This window comes from Cheilinus undulatus, linkage group 13 (assembly GCF_018320785.1).
Source record: "Cheilinus undulatus linkage group 13, ASM1832078v1, whole genome shotgun sequence".
Taxonomy (NCBI): domain Eukaryota; kingdom Metazoa; phylum Chordata; class Actinopteri; order Labriformes; family Labridae; genus Cheilinus; species Cheilinus undulatus.
In genome coordinates, this window is record NC_054877.1 from 3772129 (window position 1) to 3793909 (window position 21781).

Below are 21781 nucleotides of genomic sequence, written 5' to 3' on the forward strand. Positions count from 1 at the left end.
TGTTCTGTTTTCTTGTTACACTTAATCACCAATTAAAAAAAAAAAAAAGAAGTCAACCTCAGCAGAGGCGAGGCACACCCTCAAGTCAAGTCAGCATGGCTGCTTACACTCACATCTACGGGCAATTTAGACTCACCAGGTAGCCTAATGAGCAGGTTTTTGGTCTGCAGGAGCAAGCCAAAAGTTCATGCATGCATAAGGAAAACATGCAAACTCCACACAGAGAGTCCCTGTCTGACTGGGGTTTGAATGAGGAACCTCTTTGCTGCAAGGCAACAGCACCTACCACTGTACCACCATGCAGACTCATATATGACATGTGCTAAAATTGTTTAAAATGCCACAGATTATACCTTTAAACACTAGGATATCTCTTAAGACCTTCAAGACTTCCTCCTGAACTACTTTTGTAGTTTTTGTGTCTTTACCTTCCTAAATATTTGAGAAGCTTTCTCTAAACAAATCTAATTTTTACTTTGAGAAGCTCACAGTCCCTCCAGTGTAAATTGGTTTGAAACGTTCTGCACGAAGTCATAATGACAAACACATTTGATGCTGTCTTTGACAAGTTTGACACAATGTATGTGACAAAAATTAAGATAACTGAACGCACAACATCTCTCCCTATAAAGAGTATTCTCAGGCACTACAGCCTTAACATGATTTGATAACTTTAACTGAGTCATCACTCAGCTGTGGGACATTTTCAGGATTTCTTTGACTGGAGGATGACTTTGCAAAAACAGATGAATAGAATCCAGAGAGAATCAGAGTAAAAAAAAAAGACGCCGTCTGACTCGAGCAGCAGACATGAGCGACGCTAAATCTGCAGCGGATTTGTCCAACACGGAGAAAAGCTGTTTGCAGCGTCGACTTGACAAATCCTCCTTAAACACACACAAACATGTGACTAACTGGCTCAGATCAAGAAACCCACTGTGGGCACGGACGTCATCAGTTATGTCAGCGTGTGTCAGTGTGTGTTTGTGGTAGCGTGAAAGCCAGGCACATGGAGATAATTAGCATCTCTGGTAGGGGATGAGAGTTCCCCGCAGAGAAGAAGAGAAACTGGTGAATTCTTCAGTTTGAGGAGAGAAAGAGAGGAGCAGAGGGAGGTCGAGACAGGAGGAGGGAGGTCTGACCTTGTCTTCAGGAGAACAACACTCAGAGTTAGCTCTCAGACGTCGTCTCAACTTCATTTGGATTTTATCAGGAAAAAGAGCCAGAGTGAAATGAATGTGTCAGTCATCATTCTGTCTAGTTAAATACTGTATCAGCTCTGTGTCAGCCATCGTCAACCAATCAGGCGGGGAGACAGGCAGGCGGACAGTGTGTCTGTCAAACAGTCAGTCAGAGTGATGGGCTGTCAGTCAGGAGTCATTCAGACTTCAACATTAGCTCCAGCTCTGGTTACATTCACTCCTGCTGTAATCAAGAGGTTTTATGTGCACTGTTGGATCAGACCAGGTAATCTGACTGGACAAGAGGTAATCCACAACTGATATAGGAGGAGTCTGACATTAGCAGGCAAGATTTGTCTCTATCAATCGTCATCTAGCGCCGTCTCACAGATTTGTACCCCCAGGAACAGAGGGGGATTTTTGCTTAAGCCATGCCCACACACTTCCAGTTGACTCTATAAATGCTGTGCTGTGATGTCAGCTCACTCTATGTAACTGAACTCTTTATAATGTACAACCATTGCATTCAATTTATGTGCTCACACTGTATGAGTAAAGTTGGAACAGGCTGTGACAAAGTCAGAGGAGTCTCACAGAAAGAATTTGAAATGAAAACCTTCACTCTCTCTCTTTCAGAACTGCCAGCAAACACAACAAGCATCTTCACAATAACAAATATTCTGCCTCAGCTGGAGGTCCACAGGGAGGATGATTTCCTGTTCTTTATTTTTTCATTATAGAGCACACCAAAAGGCATTCTACACTGTCCAACAGTTTACAAATGAAAAACTGCCCCAAAGTTGAGGATTCTGCTTGTGGTGCTCTCTCTGTGTGAGTGTGAGCAGTCAAACATTCAAAATATCAAACATGCTAAAGACCATCCAAACAGTCAGCAGCAGCTGCTCAGGCTGTGGTGTCCCCCTGTATGCTGCATCAGAAATGACACATGATCAGGCTGAAAGTCAGCCCGGCTCCCAAGTGAGCCATGTGACTCAACATCTGTACCTGTGTTGTCATCTTATGAATGTAAAGTCCACTTTTTGTCACGTTCCAAGCAGACAGTCTTAGATGGGATAATGAAACGACCTGAAGTCAGCTTAACTGTTCCCAGGAAAGAGCGACAAATGTGAGAAATCTTTAACATGATTTAAAAAGACTGTGTTGATGTTCTTTGTCTCCACATCACAAACATCAACCATGATCATATGTTTAACAGGAATTTAGAGTCAAGTCCAAATTGTGACACCAGTGATCAGCTTAATCCATGTACACAGGTGGCAGCCTGTTACAGTACAGCTCCATCAGTTTCCTAGTGTGGGATCAATAATGTTTATGCATCCATCCATCCATCCATCCATCCATCAAACCATGCATCCATCCATCCATCCATCCATCAAACCATGCATCTGTCCATCCATCTATCAATCAATGCATCCATCCAACCATGCATTGATCCATCCATCCATCCATGCATCCATCAGTGCATTCATCCAACCACGCATTCATCCATGCATCCATCTATCCATCCAATCATGCACCCATCCACCAATCCATCCATCCATCCAACCATGCATTCATCCATGCATCAATCCATTCATCCATCAATCCAATCATGCACCCATCCATCCATCCATTCATGCATCAGTCATTCAATCCAGTCACCCATCCATCCATGATCTTTTATTAGAATTTCTGGAATACCAATTGCAGTTTAAGTAATTTGCTTGAAATGGGAGAATGCAGTGAAAACTTTTGGAATTTTGGGGGAAATTTCTTAGAATTTTTCTGATATTTTGGGGAATCTGCTTTAAAATTTCCAGGTTTTTTAGAAACATTTTTGGGGTATGTTTGTATATTTTGGAGAGTTTTATTGCAAGTTTTTGGGGAAATTTGTTTTACATTTCCAGGTATTTTCATGTGCACATTGTTTTGATGTTTGGGGTGCTTTGGAAATTTTAAGGTGTTTTCAGTTTTGAGGGATTTAATTTGAATCTTTTTGTATTTTTGAGGAAATCTGGAAAAAAATTCCTTAACTTTTGGGAATTTGAACAGAAATGTTAGGATGGGTGATATTTAAAATTTTCAAGATTGTTTTAAAGGAAATAAGCCCAAATAAGCTTGTCATTTACTAAAGGACTGGTAAAATCTAGGTTGAAGTATTCAATGCTGAAGCCTGTGAAAAAATGGAGAGTAGAAAAAAAATGGAAACCAAATTTCCAGTTATTTTATTTAAAAATAAAAGCAGGTCTGCATCCATACAGGCTGTCAATTATCCTTAGAACAAAAATGAAGTTCAAAATGAAACAAAAACAGCTTTAGCACAAAAAGTGGAATTTTTAACTTTGAGAAAAAAGAGTTTACTTGTGGTTAATCACAGAAACTCTGAGACAAATAAGGAGTAAGAGCTGTGATCTTTATCAGCTGCTGTCTGATATTTCTAATCCAACTATCTGAACTGCTGTCACAGTCAGCAGGCAGCTGTAGACATCGCCATTATGGCAGCTGCATAAAGTAGCAGAGAAACACTTTGGCCATAAGATTACAAATCAAACATATGATCCAGTACAGTTGTTGTTAACCTTGGCTAGGGAAAGATAAATAAAACACAAAAAATGGGGATCTGGTTTCATCAAATGAGAAATCTGCTTTCTTATTTTTTTTAAATTCTCCAGTTTTCCTTTTGTCTCCTTTTTCTGTAAGAACAGTGCTGTTGGGATGTAAAGCCTGGAGATAATCTCCCTCTAAAGTAGTAACATAACTCCTCTGCTCTCAGAGGAAGGACAGTGATGATGAAATAAATACAGCAGGCTATAAAAAGATGAAGGGATGATGATCTTTAAATAGACACAGAGAGGAATGAAGACTGACTCAGGCTCTGCTACTCCTCTACTGTCTTCTCCAAACACTCCCTCCTTCTGTTTCTTTTCTCTGTTATATACAGTTTTCTGGATGAAGTTACCACAGCGTGATCATCCAAACGCAGTTTGTGATAACAGGATTCACATCAGAGACGACTGAGACGGAGCACTCTTTAAATCACACCAACAGAAAGAGGAAACTGGGTCGGTTTGACCCGGACAGGACAGAAAAACAGAACCAGGACATGGAGTCAAGAAGGCTGACTTTTGAGGAGGAACCATCCTGTTACAGGCCTAAAATACAGGATCTGCTCACTTCATCTCAACTTATACCAACAGATAGCAGGAATAGAATAACATAAGACATCGTACTGTACAGTTTAATTTGAACAACTTGCATAGTCATCCGTTTGTAAGATTCTTACAATCTCACCTTTAGTGTGCATGATCATCTACCTGAATGAAAACTCCCATGTTCAGCTGCTGTGACTCTCCCAGCATGCACCTGCAGCTAGAATTAACTAATGACAGCACATTTGTGCTGTTAACAGACTGTAGATGGGACAACAGCATTAACAAGCACTGGAACAGCTGCTGCTGACAGCCAGAATACCCTCGCTTAACTACGCTCACATCAGCCATGCATGAGAGTGTCTGCCTGGAGCATCATGCAGGTGAATCTGTGACAGCAGACTCTGCATGTACAGCGCTCGGTTTTCTGACCATGCTGACAGTGACTCCAGACTGAACTTTAATATAGATCAGTCTTAAAAACCTTCATGATTTGGATTCAATCTAACAGCAGAGAAGTGGAAGCATGATGCGCTTCATGTCACATGACTAACATTGCACATGATGATGTAACACCTGTGCACGCACAATTACGGTTAAGAGGAGTTCAGCCCCACTCTGAGGGATTTTCCTCAAACTTTGCCTGAAAGTCCGCTCTGACTCTGGGATGACCTGAATACAAAAGAAAGCGAAAAAAAGGAGCACCCTCCAAGCAATAAACTCCTTAAGGTGCTCAACATAAAAGACCTTTTGGAAAACAGAGGAGTCAGCACTCAAAAATGTCCTTTTAGGATGCGTTTCGACTCAGTCTTCTTCAGGGTTGTGAAACACTACATGGAAGAGCACCTTAAATACAGGAAGTTTAAAGAGCGACACAGGTCCAACCTTCAAAAGAAAACTTAATAGGCTTATTTTTGGAATTTATAATGGATATTTTTGATTGGAGAGTCATGCCCAGGGTCCTTTTAGCACTTGTAGTAACACTTGTTGATTTTTGTAGTTTATTGCAAATGCATATCCACATTTACACTTACATAGATCTTTGTACAAGGTACTTCTACGTGGTAGATCCCCTACCAGGAAGCCAAATTAGTTTTATTTTGAAGGTTGTACCTGTGACGCTCTGTATACTTCCTGTATTTAAGGTGCTCTTTCATGTAAGGTTTTACAACGCTGGAGAAGACTGAGTCGAAACACGTCTGTTGTGCCTCGTTGTGTCTTGAATAAAACTACCTTAAAGGACATTTTTGAATGCTGACACCTCTTTTTTTACATGACCTGAATACAACTTGGAAGGTCAAAACAACCCCAGTCCTTCTCCTTGACCCACCACTGTACTGTACTAGTGTACACACCAAGTTTCTCTCATGTTTCTTTTAATATTCCTGTGTTCTTACCACTAAATTATGTATAAGCATGTGGGTTTTAAACTTTTTTTGCCCAAGGCACACCTGTGATCAAACCAAAATCTCAAGGCACACCACACTCACTCATATCCATGCAACTACCTTTGAGTACCACAAAGTGTAAGTAAAGTTTCAAAAAAAGGCATCACACAGACACATCCATGTATTTAACTCATATATCACTTAATTAAACCAACCTTTCAGATGCTGTAACGTTACAGACATCTGTGCAGCATCCCTGCATCCTCAGATCAACATAATTATGACATAATCTGCAGGTTGTTATGTCATCAGTTGCTACGGTAAGATCAGTAGCATCCAAGGATGAAGTGTCCATGTATGAGGTTGAAGTGTGTGATTACAGTGCTTGAATTCAAGGTCAAGTTTCAAAGCTGCAGAGAGAGCAGAGGGCGGCCTGTTACGTGTGCATGTTTGATCTGTCATAGGAAGCTTATAGAGAGGATTCTCAGCTGTCAACAGGCTGCTGCATGCATAATTCACAGGAGAGTAATGCATTTACATTTGGAGATGAAAGCAAGAAGACTGGTTAGCACTGATGCCTCACAGTAAGAGGGTTCAAGGTTTAAATCCTGGTCTGACAGGGTCCTTCTGTGTGAGTCTGCATATTCTCTTTGTGCATGCATGGATTCTCTCCAGTGCCCTCCCACAGTCCAAAAACATGCTTGTTAGGCTGATTGGTGACTCTAAATAATCTTCTGTAGGTGTGAGCATGGCAGCTTTATTACACTGTATGCCAGCCTTGAGTCTTACTGGTGACCAGTCCGGGGTTTACTGCACCTCTTATCCAATCACAGCTATGAGCTATGATTGCTCCAGCCCTTGACCCTTCACAGGATCAGCTGTGTAGATAATAAAAGCAATGCATTGTTCTTAAACGTCTGCAACCTGCTTTTCTGATGTGCTAACTCCTGGTTTGATGACTTTTCTGCTCTGCAGGTTGTCATACTCAGTTGTTATGGCAACTTCAGTAGCATCCAGAGGTGAAAGTGTACACACATGAGGTAGATCTTTATGTTTACAGTGTTTTTAATTCAAGGTCAGGTCTTCAATCAAATGTGCTTGACGTCAGTGCAGGGAGTCACAGAGAGTGCAGCCTGCAATATGTATACGTCTGATGGTCAATAATGTATAGGAGGCTTACAGAGAGGATATAGAGCTGGTAACAGGCTGCTGCATGCATATTTCACATCACTCTAATGCATTTATATTTGAAGATAAAAGCAGGAGATTTTCACATGTTAATGGTCTGTTTCTACTCAAAAGCACTGACATAACCTACACTTTCTCGTGCACTTTATTTGAAGTTTGCAATTATTTGATGGTGATGAGCCTTAACCTGACACACCATACACCACTGATCACCAACTGGCGGCCCGGGGGCCACATCAGGCCCCCCCAAAGCTTCCTGTCCGGCCCCTGAAAGATCATTAAATTCAGAAAAGGAGGAAAAGAAGATTTTAAGAGAATCTTTTGGCTTTAAATGTTTGCAGCTGTTAAATCCAACCCACAAAAAAATTAAAAATGAAGTAGTTTTAGAATGACTTACCATTTGATCTGTTTTTACAGAGATTTACTGTCATAATGGCAGAAGTGCTGCAGAAAAGACCAGATAAAATGGTGAAAAGAGGTTAAAATGTGGCAAAAACTGGTAAAAGAGGAAAAAAGGCGCAAAAGGTGTAAAAAATTGGTCACAAATGACAAAAAATAGTGCAAGAAAGTAATGAAAAGGGTTTAAAAAGTGGCAAAAATAGAAGAAAAGTGGCAAAAATTGATTAAAAAAAAAGTGGCCCGAAGGGAATAAATCATGCAGGAAAAGTGGTTTAATTTTGGTTAAAATCTATCAAAAATTGGGTTAAAGTGGCAAAAGGGGGCAAAAAGTATCAGAAAAGGGTTAAAAGTGTCAAAGAGTGCTAAATCCCAACTGGGGAGGGTCCATTTTTTGGGATTTTCAGGGGTCCGTCTGATTCTGATTTCAGGTCTGTCTCCTTGTGGCCTGCTGCGTTATAGATAATAGAGATAGATCTCACTGGTAATGACTAAAAATGTTTTGAAAGAAAATACAAATACTACTACAACAATATTTCAATCAGACCAAAATATTTAATGTTTGTGTTTTTGAAAGTCCGACCCCAAGAGTTTCTGTTGAGATTAAATCTGGCCCTCGTGCCAATGTACTTGATGACCCCTGCCGTATACTGTTTCATATATCCCTGTCACATTCATGTGGGAAATTTCCCATTAAAAGCATCTTAGAAGGGCAGGACTTTTCAAAAAAAAATCCCAGAAGCTGATTGGATGAACCATCTATCGTTCATTACAGGCCAATCACAGTGACAGGACAAAAAGAGGCAGTTTGTCTATACTACAACGAGACACAAGGTGGTGACTGAGATACTTTGGATGCACGTTTCTGGGGCTGTCATGTTGTGCATCACTGGGTTTGAAGCTAAAATGCTGTGCTGTGATTGGTGAAAAGCACATGTAGAAAACTGACCGACCGATTCTCGGGCAGTTAAAATTATACTCTCAAAGAAGCATATTGGCTGATCGCATGCTGCCATATTTAAACTGCTCTAGCCTGGCTACGCTTTGCCGCTCCCTCTGCAAGCTGCTTTTTGCAACCCTCCTCCACCCCAGCTCCTCCTTTATCCTGCTCTGACCTAATCAGTGTCATTCTGTTGTCACTGATGCTGCTCTTTGTGGCTTAACTCCCTGCCTCAAGCTTTCCTAGTAGGCACAGGAAAAGCAGGAAGTTGAGCTGTTCCTGCCTGATGCTTTCCACACAGGCTCGTGGAAGAGCAGGGGGATCCCAGAACAGCCACACCGCCAAAAATAAATAACAACAAAAGAGCAAATTAATAACTGCCAAGAAAGAAAAATATTCATAACCTCATAAGTCCTCACTAATAAAACTGGGTCAGACTCAGAAGATTTTGGGGGTTTAAAGAAAAGAGCAAATTTCCTGAATTTAACAATCTTCTGCGGGCTGACTGTGAAGGTGTGTGGAGTAAAAACAAACTCATCTGATGTTTCTGATGTGTCTAACTAATCTCAAAGAACACACTTCTCACACCAAACCCCTGCTCCTCCTCATCCACCACCATTTCAGCTGATGTAACACCTTCAATATTACCAGAGCTTTAAATCCACCCTAAAGTAGAAACTGCATTCATATTTACTACATCTGAACTTAGTTTGTGCAGAGCTGCACTTCTCAAAGCCACTACCCTCCAAACCTGTATGAGACATCCAGATTTCTACATTTGCAGCATAATGCACACAAACAGTACGCTCTGCAGCAAAGTGAAGTCATGATGCACAACTCTGCTGTTAAACCGCCTTCCTACAGTGAGAAAAACATGTGAGCAGAGTCACTCTGACCATATACAGTAAGAGAGAGAGAGAGAGGGGAGGGCGAGCAACAATAACGACAGAAAACACGAGAAAGTGGACAAAGAAATAAAGACGATTCACGAGAGTTTGAGAGTAAAGAGAAAGAAGAAAATGAGGACGATAAAAGAATAGCAGTGATGAAAAAGAGGCAGAGAGAGAAGAGAAAGAGAAACAGTGTTGCATCTATGCAGCACCTAAAAAGGAAGCAGAGTTGACTTTATTGTTTCCATGCTGCAACTCCATGAAAGAGAGAGAGAGAGAGAGAGAGAGAGAGAGAGAGAAGAAGAGCATGGAGGAATGTGTTGAGACAGGAGGCAGGACAGAGAAATAACTGAAGAAAGAAGGAGAAAATAGAGAGAAGTTGACTCCATGAGACTGAAGGCTGCTAGAAGTTAACAAGAAGTAAGATGTATAAACATTTTCAGCTAAAGAGTCTGCTTATTAGTTGGTAAAACATCTTGTAATGTCAGATATCAAACATATCACCAACACCATCATTAATAGCAGAGATGCTCTGATTCGATGTTTAGGGGTGAAATCTCTCCTCTGCAAGGTGATCTACTGCTCAATTAACAAATCATTTCAACAGACGATTCATTAAATTATAGAGCGATTCAGGCTCTTTCTCCAAGATTCTATTTGCTACAGTCATAAATGATAATGAAACTCATAGTATGTACTTGTAATATGCAGCTATGAACTATGATAACAAACAGCAGAACTGACTTCTAACATTAAAGTTGGGCCATTTCATGTTATATTTTACTGATCCAGAGCTCCACATCAATGCGATCAGATCTGTTACTGAACGTTACCATACAGTTGTATTCAAAATACACTATATTGCCAAAAGTATTCGCTCACCTGCCTTGACTCGCATATGAACTTCAGTAACATCCCATTCTTAATCCATAGGGTTTAATATGACGTCGGTCCACCCTTTGCAGTATAACAGCTTCAACTCTTCTGGGAAGGATTTCCACAAGGTTTAGGAGTGTGTTGATGGGAATCTTCTAATTCATCCCAAAGGTGTTCTGTGGGGTTGAGGTCAGGACTCTGTGCAGGCCAGTCAAGTTGATCCACACCAAACTCTCTCATCCATGTCTTTATGGACCTTGCTTTGTGCACTGGTGCACAGTCATGTTGGAACAGGAAGGGGCCATCCCCAAACTGTTCCCACAAAGTTGGGAGCATGGAATTGTCCAAAATCTCTTGGTATGCTGAAGCATTCAGAGTTCCTTTGACTGGAACTAAGGGGCCAAGCCCAGCTCCTGAAAAACAAGCCCACACCATAATCCCCCCTCCACCAAACTTTACACTTGGCACAATGCAGTCAGACAAGTACGTTCTCCTGGCAACTACCAAACCCAGGCTAGTCCATCAGACTGCCAGATGGAGAAGCGTGATTCGTCAATCCAGAGAACACGTCTCCACTGCTCTAGAGTCCAGTGGTGGCGTGCTTTACACCACTGCATCCGACGCTTTGCATTGCACTTGGTGATGTATGGCTTGGATGCAGCTGCTCAGCCATAGAAACCCATCCATGAAGCTCTCTAGCGATTAGCAATTGACTCTGAGGAAAGTTGGCGACCTCTGCACACTATGTGCCTCAGCATCTGCTGACCCCGCTCTGTCATTGTACGTGGCCTACCACTTGGTGGCTGAGTTGCTGTCGCTCCCAATCATTTCCACTTTGTTATAATACCACTGACAGCTGACTGTGGAATATTTAGGAGCCAGGAAATTTCACCACTGGACTTGTTGCACAGGTGGCATCCTATCACAGTACCACGCTGGAATTCACTGAGCTCCTGAGAGCGAGCCATTCTTTCACAAATGTTTGTAGAAACAGTCTGCATGCCTAGGTGCTTGATTTTATACACCTGTGGACATGGAAGTGATTGGAACACCTGATTTCAATGATTTGGATGGGTGAGTGAATACTTTTGACAATACAGTGTCTATCATTTTTTCCCCGGTGGGCCATGGAGGGGCTCAGATTTAATCACATACAAATAGGGGAACCCAGAGAAAAAGAAGGCTGGGAACCACTGGCTTTGGGGACCATCATCAACACACACACCAATACTACAGCCACACACACTTCAGGGTGATTGCAGGTTGTGTGTTGGGTTTGAAGCAGCAGGTGTTTACAGTCACAACACGCTGAGTCAGAAACTGAAACTCAGCTCCACAAACAGGCAGAGGAAACGCTCAGATAGAGGCACAGCAAGCATGTCTGACACTGCACAGTTTAACTTTGACTTACACGGTTTTAAATTTCACCTGAGTCAGCATTTACATTCTAACTAAACTCTAATGGTGCATTTACTTCAAAAATGTCTCCTGATGATCTTAAAGATGCTGCTCCTCTCTTTTTCTGCATATTTTGGAGTATTTAGAGACATCTCAGGACGTTTTTAACCTGCCGCTCCCGTTAACTGTTTCTAACTGTAGATGCATGAAGATAAAAATGAAAGAAAACCACAGACCTGAAAGCAAACATCTCCTCCCCTCTGAGCTACAGACAAAGACAGGACTCCTCGTCTTGCCAAAGATGTTCAGATCACACGTTTCCCCCTCTGGCTGTTGTAAAACTTCAAACAGACCCATGTAACCAGTTTCTCCTCATTGCTAATACCAGTTAGAAATGCATGCACGTTGGATACAAAGCTGAAATATTTACGGCCTCCTTGAGCTCTCCAGGAAAAACAGAGCTAACAGTCCTGCCTTTAAAGTCACAGACAGAAGGAGCTGGTGGAAAGTTCCCATCACGGCTTTATGATCGACCACATGAAGCAGCGGAGGAAATGAACTTGTCTGCGGAGCGTGGCTTCATTAGAGCAGTCAGTTCATTACAGAGCAGACTGATTTAATGTAGATCACCAGACGCAAACGTGTCAGTAAATCATTGGAACATACAAAGAGAGCAATGCTGTTTAATGGATGATGTTTCTACTACAGTACTGCTGACACCAGCACAGATGCTGACGCGCAGTCTTAAACCCAGCTTCTTTTAAAACCCGTAGCTTTGAGACATAAGAGACTTTATTAACATTTTATGCAAATGGCAAAACTTTGTTGGTAATAAGTTGAAAATTTCATGGAACAGATGATGCAAAAATACATTTATTCATAGCACTAGTGTATATTTTACACAATGTTAAAATGATGTTACATTCAGGAACCAATGAGACTTGATGGCAGTATCAATAAGCTTAAATGTTACTGGTTTTGAGAAAAGCAGAACTGGGTATTAATTTCCATTCCTAACTCCTGGGTGCCCATACATCCTAGTTTGACCTTTTTTGACCTCTGTGTCCTTGGTTGTGACGAATTTCAATACAACTCAAATATATCCCAGTCTAGCTGTCCCAGCTTTATTCAGTTATTGGCCCTCTGATTGGTCTACTGACCCACCAATCAGGAATCACAGCTGTTGTCAAGCCCCATCTTCCTTAGTGACAAATGCTAGGTTAAGATTTATCTAGGGCTGAATGATGTGCAAAAGCATCTAATTGCTCTTTTTTTTCCACAATATTGCGATTACGATTTAATATGCGATTATTCTCACGTCAATCTTAAGTATTTTTTAACAAATTCAAGCAATAAGTAATTCCATAAATAAGACCATGTGCATTGAAAACAATGAGGTTATTTCGGAAGCAATGAATCCACAGCAGCATGAATCTGAATAAAGGAGGCGGCTGGGGTGGAGGAGGTCTTGCTGTGGGCGGGGTTTAGTTGTCCAGAAACGGTCTGTTATGGCTGCCTCCACTGCAGTAAATATCTCAGATATAGCTTTAGCATTGCAGCCTTTTTATTAGATCTGGACCACGTTTCTGTATAAAATACAGAATAAAAACAACCCTAAAAGATTTTCATGTTGTGAAAGATGTTCTTGCTCTTCTTCAGACCTGCTTCGACATGACTATGATAGTTACAGGGAAAGGGTTAATTCTTGTGTGAGTGCTTGTATATAATGCCTGCTAGTGGAGCGATTAGCTTGGACTTAGCCACAGCGGCAGCTTTGTCAGAACTGGACATCATGTCTTTATTAAAACAAGGGCAGAGAGCAACACTGGAAGCTCTCCATGACAGAGAAGATGTTTTCATTCTTCTCCCAGTCTGCTTCGGCATGGGGTTACAATTATTATAATGGGGTTTAACGGCATATCCCGCAGTAGCCGTTAGCTCGGATGTAGCTGTAAGAAAACGGCAGTTTAATTGTAACTAGCCTACATTCCTTTCTAAAAACACAGCAGAGAGCCACACTTGAAGCTTGTCTTGGCAGAGAAGATGTACTTCCACGTCCCCTCGAGCGGCCTTGGCACCAGTTTTAGATGGCGCTCCACTATTAACAATCTAAGGCAGCAGCAGCCTGCACAAGCATGCGTGCTAAATCATTTGTCGCTCTGATTGGCCCGACATGAATGTGACAGACAGAATCTTCCTCCAATCACCTTCTGAAGATTTTCTGAAAAGTCCTGCCCTTCCAAAACGCTTTCATTGGGAGCTTTCCCAGATGAATGTGAAAAGGATAAATGAGTCGATCTGGTGTGTCAGGTTGGCTGTTTCCTGCTGACAGGGCTTTATGTTTCACACTTTTAGGACCCTTCAATTCTCAACCCACAGACATTAGGGACAGAGCAATTACACACACCAGAACACACACAACTCAGTGATTTAAATAATATTTCTGCATGTTCTCTCAAAGCTCATGGATACAGACCAAACATTGCAATACCAGCGGTAATATGGGGGGGCAGTGTTGAGCAATGAAGCCAACAGTTCAAACCAGGGGAGGAAAACACAACGAAGAAGAATCTGAAAAAAGTGGAAGTGTATTAATATAATGCTGCATGGGAGGGACACTCATCCACCTGTTGACAGCTCTGTTTGTGAGGATTGTTGATTATTTCAGGCCCCTGGAGCTAGAAATGTTCGCTGACTGAGTCTAGAGGTAGAACAGAAACTTGGAGAAGGTTTGGATCATCAGTGACTGGAAGCATTCATCAAGATGTACTGATCATTTATCTCTGAATGCAAATCTATGATAAACAGGACTGTGCAAACATGCCTAAAGCTGATCATGCTTTTTTAAAATAGAAACATAAAAAACAAACAGCACAGCACTGAGAAGGAGTAAAAAACATGATGTCTGTTGCACAAATGTCTTCATGCTTCAAGCAGCGTTATATCATTTTTGAAGAGTCAGAGTTCAACATATATTTCTAGTGCTTTCTATCAAGATACTGTAGAAGGTCAGCAAAAATAATGCTAACTTTCAGAGGTAAAAGTTAGGTAAAAGTTAAAAATAATAAATAAATAAAAATAAATAAAGAGTAGCTGAAAACTGTGACAAATGTCCTCATTAAAGCCATCTAACCCAGCTCTTAAAATACTTAAACACTTGATATTTAAGACATAAAACCACAGCACAGTGTCGTCTTTACTCACCGAGCAGAACACTACCAGAAATAATGAAGAATAAACCGATCCAGGAGTCACAGCCGGCTTCATGCTCCTCTCAGAGCCTCGTCTGTGGCCGTCCAACACTCAGCGTGTGAAAACACTGAGCTGATCCCCCACAGACACCCACCCACAGTCTAAATGAACACACAGACACAGGAGGAGGAGGACAGGCAGCTTATTAGAGTCAGAGAGGAGCAGGTCGACCGCGTCTCCACAGACAAAAGGCTGGAGGAGTCTGCTGACATTTAAACACTGATGCTGCTGCTGTAGTAAACACACAGGATCAGTTGGCAATTATCTCTCAATTTGCTCTCCTGTTTTTGTCCCTCTCCCCCTCCCCTCCGACCCTCCGTCTCCACACGGGCGCTACGGTCCAACCTGCCTGCCCAAACACGCCGCTCTACGACATCAGCAAAACAAACAGAGCGGTTTGTTTGTTGGACGACTTCACAGGGAGGTGAGCGAGAGGACAAACCCCCTCTCTCTCTCTCTCTCTCTCTCTCTCTCTCTCTCCTCTGGGTGTGTCCTCCTATCCCCAGCCTCCAACCTCAGGGAGGAGCAGCTCCCATCTCCACCTGCTGCCATGGTGACAACTGACAATTTAGTGTGGATCTATGTGGGACTTTCCTCACAAACATGTTAAAAGTTTGCATTATATTCAAAATCTTGCTTTTCTAGAGAGATTCTTTAAAGATTTAATAGTTTGTCAGTAGAAGACAGGTCATCTTTGGGCTGTAAGTCCCTGAGCTGCACTCAGATCTGTTGACACATCGAGCTTACGGCGTTATATCAGACAGGCCACAGAGTCAGACGCTGCCATGTAAGTGAGATCAGCTGATCTCACGCAAACTCTCATCAGCTGACAGCCAGCTGATTCACTCTTAGCACGCTATTGGCTATTTTTGCTAATGCTGTCATATTTCAGCCTGGTTATGCTTTGCTGCTTCTCTGTAAACTGATTTCTGCAACCCTCCTCCACCCCAGCTCCTCCTTTACTCTGCATCTGACTTAATCAGTGTCATTCTGTTGTGGACTTTTGCTTCTTCTCTCCCTGCAACAAGCTCTCAGTGCAGGCACAGGAAAGGCAGGAACGTGTGCTGTTCTTGCTTGATGCTTTCTACGTGGTCTCGTGGAGAGGCAGGGGGATCCCAGAACAACAACGCAATAAGTGCAAATTAATTACTGCTAATCAAGACACAAATTTACAACAGCGAATCACGTGGGATTCTTGACAAAGCGGCACTGACTGAAATACAGTTTTGTACTTTGTGGTCACGTCCAGGATATTGAGGACTGAGATTTATTAGAGGTTTCTTGTGCATTAAAGAGCACTGACCACTGCCGAGCCAGCAGCAGGAACGCATTCAAAAGCCCCGCCCACTCCTCTGGGTCTAAGCTCATCTGAGGTGGACTGAGTCCACATTTCAAACTGCTCTTGGAAGAAATGGCTGCTCAGTCCTCGGGGCTAAGGAGAAAAAGGATCGCCCAGACTGTTATGAATGCAAGCTTAAAAGTCTTAGTGGCTAGGTCACACCCTTGTGGGCGGCCCAGACACAAGTCTAATCTGCTGCTCCTTCCCATCATGTCTCTCCCTCACTTTCTTATCCCCATTTCCCAGTCTATCCAGTGTCCTCCTTTCTAAATAACGGTATAAAAAGCCCCAAAATACTCCATAAAAGGGCCAGCATCTGTGATGGTGTGTGGGTGTATTAGTGCCCATGTCACGGGTAACTAGCACATCTATGAAGGCTCCAGTAACGCTGAGAGGTACATACATGTTTTGGGGAAACATATGTATTCATCCACACGATGCCTTTTTAAGGGATGTCCCTGCTACAAGTTACAACAGCTTGGCTTCACATTGAAAGAGGGCGGGGCCTAGACGAGCCTGTATGCAGCCCACACCTGTCTGCTATGAAACTGTATGGTGTGTGTTTTTTCTCTCCTCTTCAATTTATTTCATGAAGGTTAACTCTTCTCCTCTTCTTCCTCTTACAATTGCAGCTGATATTATAAGTATTATCACTATTATTGATATTATTAATATCAATGACATTATCATGAGTATTCTGTTGATTGGTTTATTCATCTTTTTTTTGTTTAACTTTGTCCAATTTCACCCAATTTTTAAAATCTTCAATCCTATCTATCAGTATTAATATATATATATATTTGTCTGTTTTTAATTTATTATAAATTCTATTTAGCATCATATAATAGTAATAATATATATATATATATATATATATATATATATATATATATATATATATATTTTTTTTTTTTTTTTTTTTTTTTTTTTCCTGCATATAACTCCCCATCCTGACCGTAACACTCTAATGCCACCACAGTTCTCTTCTGGAAAATCTTTTCTACAGGCCTCCAGTAGTCTGAATTTCTGTCTTAACATTGTGTTCCTTGTATATCTAATTTTCATTATTGTATTGTTATCCATTTTTATTACTATATATGCATTGTTTTATTATTATATTCTAATATTATGAATATATATTAACAGATATACAATTTTAATTTTATCTTTTAAATACTTTTCCTCCCCCTCTCACTCGTCTATCTTGTTATTTCTCACCAATAAAAAAAGGAAATTGTATGGTGCATCATGTAGCTCAACAATGGAAACCCTGCTGCGTTGATCAAACACAGTGGTAAACACGTTCCCGTCCCAGCTTTTTGGAACATATCTAAATCAGAAGGTGAGTACATCTTACAGAGAATAACTTTATCAGGTTGAACATTAAATATCTTGTCTTTGTGCTGCTTTCAGTCGAACATGGGCTGAAACGAATTTGCAAATCATTGTTTCGAATTCACATCTTACACGATGTCCCAACTTTTTTGGAATTGGTGCTTGTATTTACACTGCAGAGTACCCAGTACTTCTTTCAACCCCAGACAGTAAAATAATGACCATGGGTGATACTCAGTGAGCACAAGCCTAAGATCTTTCAATCACATAAAGGACAGAGGGAATAAAAGCTGCAGGTTGAATCCTCATTAAAGCCTCTTCACATGAACACACTGCTCTAACTTCACATGCAGCTTCTGCTAATGTTGGTCAGGAATGACTGAGTCTATCTGATCCTGTAGTCAGCATAAATTTGCCTACAGGGGAGATTCTGAAACTGGATCAGGATAACCTTTAATACACACCACTGCTGCAGCCTCGCTGAGCTCACACACGTAAATACACACTCTCTGCACCTGTGCTACAGGTAGATCTGGCAGCCAGTAAGATGATGTTTATCTTTAGGGCCGACGTAGTGACAGTTAGAGCTCACAAACACATAAATCAGCCACACTGCTCTGCTGCTCTCATGTTTGCATCTTTACAAACCTGACCGTTAGTCTGAGATTAAATATTAGAGGAAAACAACAAAACGATCCTGACCGTCAGCGACTTATCAGGTTTAAGGAACAACAGCCAGTCCCCTGCTCACCTCCACATCTTTGAAAAACAAAGCTGGACTTTGTGATAATCGGACACTTTCTTAGGACCTTTTGAATCCTTTTTTTTTTAAATAAATCAATAGAATATATACAACCTGAATTCCATTAAAGTTGGGACGTTGTGTAAAAACATTAAAAACAGAAAGCATTGATTCTCAAATCTCATGAACCCGTCCTTTATTCACAACAGAACAAAAACAACAGATCAGATGATGAAACTGAGACATTTTAAAATATGAGCTCAATTTGATGGCATTTGATGTAGGATTCTAGCTGGTTCTTCTTTGCAGGATTTTTCCTTTTCTGATGCTCCAAATGTTTTCTATTGGCAGTTCAGGACCTGGACTCTTCTCCTGTGAAGCCATGCTGTTGTGATAGATGTGGTTTAGCATTGTCTTGCTGAAATAATCAAGGCCTTCCCTGAAAGAGGTGCCGTCTGGATGGGAGCTGATGTTGGTCTGAAACCTCTCTCTACTTTCCAGCATTGATAGTTCCTTTCCAGACGTGTGAGCTGCCCACGCCATAGACACTAATCCAACCCCAGACCATCAGAGATTCAGGCTTTAGGACTGAACCCGGGTAACATGCTGGGTGGTCCCTCTCCTCTTTAGTCCACAGGACATGGCATCAGGTTTCTAAAAAGAATTTCTAATTCTGATTCGTGTGACCACAGAACAGTTTTCCATGTAGCCTCAGTCCATGTTAAATGAGCTTCAGCTCACAGGAGTTTTTCTGGATCCTGTTCACATACGGCTCCTTCTTTTATTTCCATTTCTGGTAGGTGCCTCGTACTGTGTTGACAGACGAGGATTTCTGGAAGTGTTCCTGAGCCCATGCAGTGATTTCCAGTACAGAATCATACCTTTTTTAATGCAGAGGCCCCTGAGGGCCCAAAGATCACCAGCATCCATCACTGACCTTCAGCCTTATCCTTTGTACAGAGTCTCAGGTTCAACATCTGATCTGTTGTTTTTGTTCTATTGTGAATCAGATATGGGTTTTTGAGATTTGCAGACCATTGCATCATGTTTTTATTTACATTTTACCCCGGGCCCCAACTTTTTTGGAAATAAGGTTTTAGAACCGTATGAAACATGCACATTTCTATTATGATGAGCTTTTCAAACTTGCTTTACAAACTTTGTCCTGTCTCATTGGTAGATTTTGTTTCATCTAAGGTCTAAACTGACACATTTTTCAACAAATCAATAAAGGGCTGAAGATTTTCAGAAAATTTGGATCACGGTTCCTCATCAAGGACTTTATAGAAGATCCTGAGGCTAGAACTACTGCACTAAACCCCCTAGGACCTTACTGGATGGATATTTGTGTCTCTCACTGCACTAAAAAAAACTCTAGAAATCTGCATTTCGAGTAAATTAGAGCTCATAAACTCACCAGGAGGCCACCATGTTTTGGTCTGCACTGTGATAAATCCAGACATATTTACCTTGTTGTAGCAAATATTTACATCCACATCAGTAGAACAGGTTTGAAATCTGTTTCTTGGTGACCCTGATGAAGGCCACAAGCTACAAAGTTGTTCCACAAACTTCTACTATTTATGAAGCTCTCTGTTTCGACACATGCATAATGTTGCAGGTAAATATAAACACAGTGCAAAAACACTTCGGGTTTGCAGTTTTCAAAGTAAAAGCCTGTGTCAGCATTTCTTTGAAGTAAAAACTCCTTAGTTTGCACATAATGCTTTTATTTTGAAAAGCACCAGGAATGCCATAAAGTGATTTAAGTGTTGGGAGGTCTACTGACGCAAAACTTAGGAGAAATGATGAGGACACACGCCGCAAATATCTATCCAATAAGTTTAATTTGACTGATCATGCCAGGTCCCTTTAAAAGGCATGTGCTGGCTCAAAATTACACCATCGGTATGTCTGCATCCATGACAGATGTTTTCTGGTTTCAGATCAGTGCAGAAGAAAGACACTGAGAAGTACCGTCCATTCTTATACAGTACTGAGGAAACAGGAAGTTTGTACACCCCTGCTATCACAGCGCAGGTTTGTAATAATCACATTAACGTAGATTAATAAAGGTAAATTCCCATAAATATAATTCTAACAGCTTATAGTCCCAAACTATTAAACAGACCCGTTTCTACATGTGAACACACTCTTGATTAATGCTTTTAACCTGCTGTAACATTCTTCTTTTCTACTTTTCAGTCTCCAGTGTGATTATTGTGATATGACGGTGAGTATTTCTCATGCACCTCCTCAAAGGTCAGCGACAGATTAAAGATATTAATCACATTTCATGCTCCAGCAGGGCAGACTCAGGAGTGAAAGTAAAATCCAGCTCGTCCTGATAAATATGATCTCTCTCCTTCCTAACCTGCCTCTGCCTTTCTCATTAGCATCACTGGTGACAAATCCACATTCAGACATCAACAATAAGGACAGTATACAACCTGACAGCGCTTTCAGCGTAACGTGACTAAAGGTATAAACCAATACCAGCCTGTATGTGAGAAAATATCACAGTACAGATCTGTTAGAGACTCCAGCATCAGTCGATAACCTACCGAGAGTAATCAGAGAGCCCCGGGCCTTCAAACAAAAGCTGCTTTAGAGAAAATGAGAATGGGGGTTTAAGACTGTAAGACTATTAGGTTTGAACACACTGAGTGTGTGTGTGCACGCCTTATCAAACCGGGCTAACAGCTACTTAGAGGGAACCCACAGGAGCGACCACACAGACCCAAAATAGAAGCTGGCTTCCCAAAAGGCATCGTGCACAATGAGCGGAATCCTCCTCTTCTTCATTTTGAGGAATCACATCAGAGATAAAACGGCAGCTTTAATCCGCTCCCTGTAACTCTTACATCAGCCGTGAAACCTCACCGGTCAAATGTGTGCCAAAAACACCAAAAACCAGCTTTAAAGCAGGTTTTCTGAATCTAAAAGGCTGGCCTTCAGCCTCTGGTTAGTTTGGCGCTACGCCTGGAAAATATCTCCTAAAACAGACTCCTGTGAAATTTGGCTGAAGGGTACGAGAGCAAATGACACACATTCCACCTGAAAAGCACTGTTTGGCAACATGTTTCAGCCATGACCAAACACAACGGAAAAACAACCATCATCGTTAGTCAGACTTTGCTTTGCTTTCTCGTTCGAATTTACACCAAATCTACCCGCTGCTGCCAACAGTGAAATAGCAGCTACAACCTTCAGGATGTTTACATGCACAGGAATGTAAATCTACCGGCATTTAACCTGGATCCCCATCCTCTGATTAGAGGGGGAGCATTCCCACCTGTTAGAGTAGAGGCTCATGAACAAACACTCCAACAGAATACACATGGCCAAAAGGAGATAAAATGGGTTGAAAATGGTAGAAATTGGTGGAAAAGAAGGTGAAAGGGGATTTTAATACTAACAGAAATATGTTAAAAGTTTAAAAAATAGGCATAAACAGTGGTAAAAGTGGTTAGCAGAGGCAATATCAGCTTTGAGGTGGCAAAAGAGGGCAGGAAAAGTGGTGAAATGGGATTAAAACGTGGGAAAAGTTGGTTTAAACTGGCAAAAAATGGGTTAACTGAGGCAGAGAAACATGCAGAAAGTGGCAGAAATGGGTTAAACTGGCAAAATGTGTATAATAGATAGTGAAACATGGTTAAAATGGGCACAAATTGCTGTAAAGAGGAGTGAAAAGTGGTTCACGGTCG

The 21781-nt window shown here is 41.4% G+C and overlaps 1 protein-coding gene across 5 annotated transcripts in view; it reads right to left on the reverse strand.

Annotated features, from left to right (window-relative positions):
- The window catches only part of dip2ca (disco-interacting protein 2 homolog Ca), a 287916-nt gene that overhangs the window by 151180 nt on the left and 114955 nt on the right, over nucleotides 1-21781 (reverse strand). Inside the window, exon 1 of one of the 5 annotated variants that reach the window (XM_041803008.1) lies at nucleotides 14611-15007. The exons of the other annotated variants lie outside the window; for them this stretch is intronic. The gene's annotated coding sequence lies outside the window, so the exon portion shown is untranslated. Of the gene's footprint in view, nucleotides 1-14610; nucleotides 15008-21781 lie in introns of those variants that run through there. 5 annotated transcript variants of the gene reach the window in all.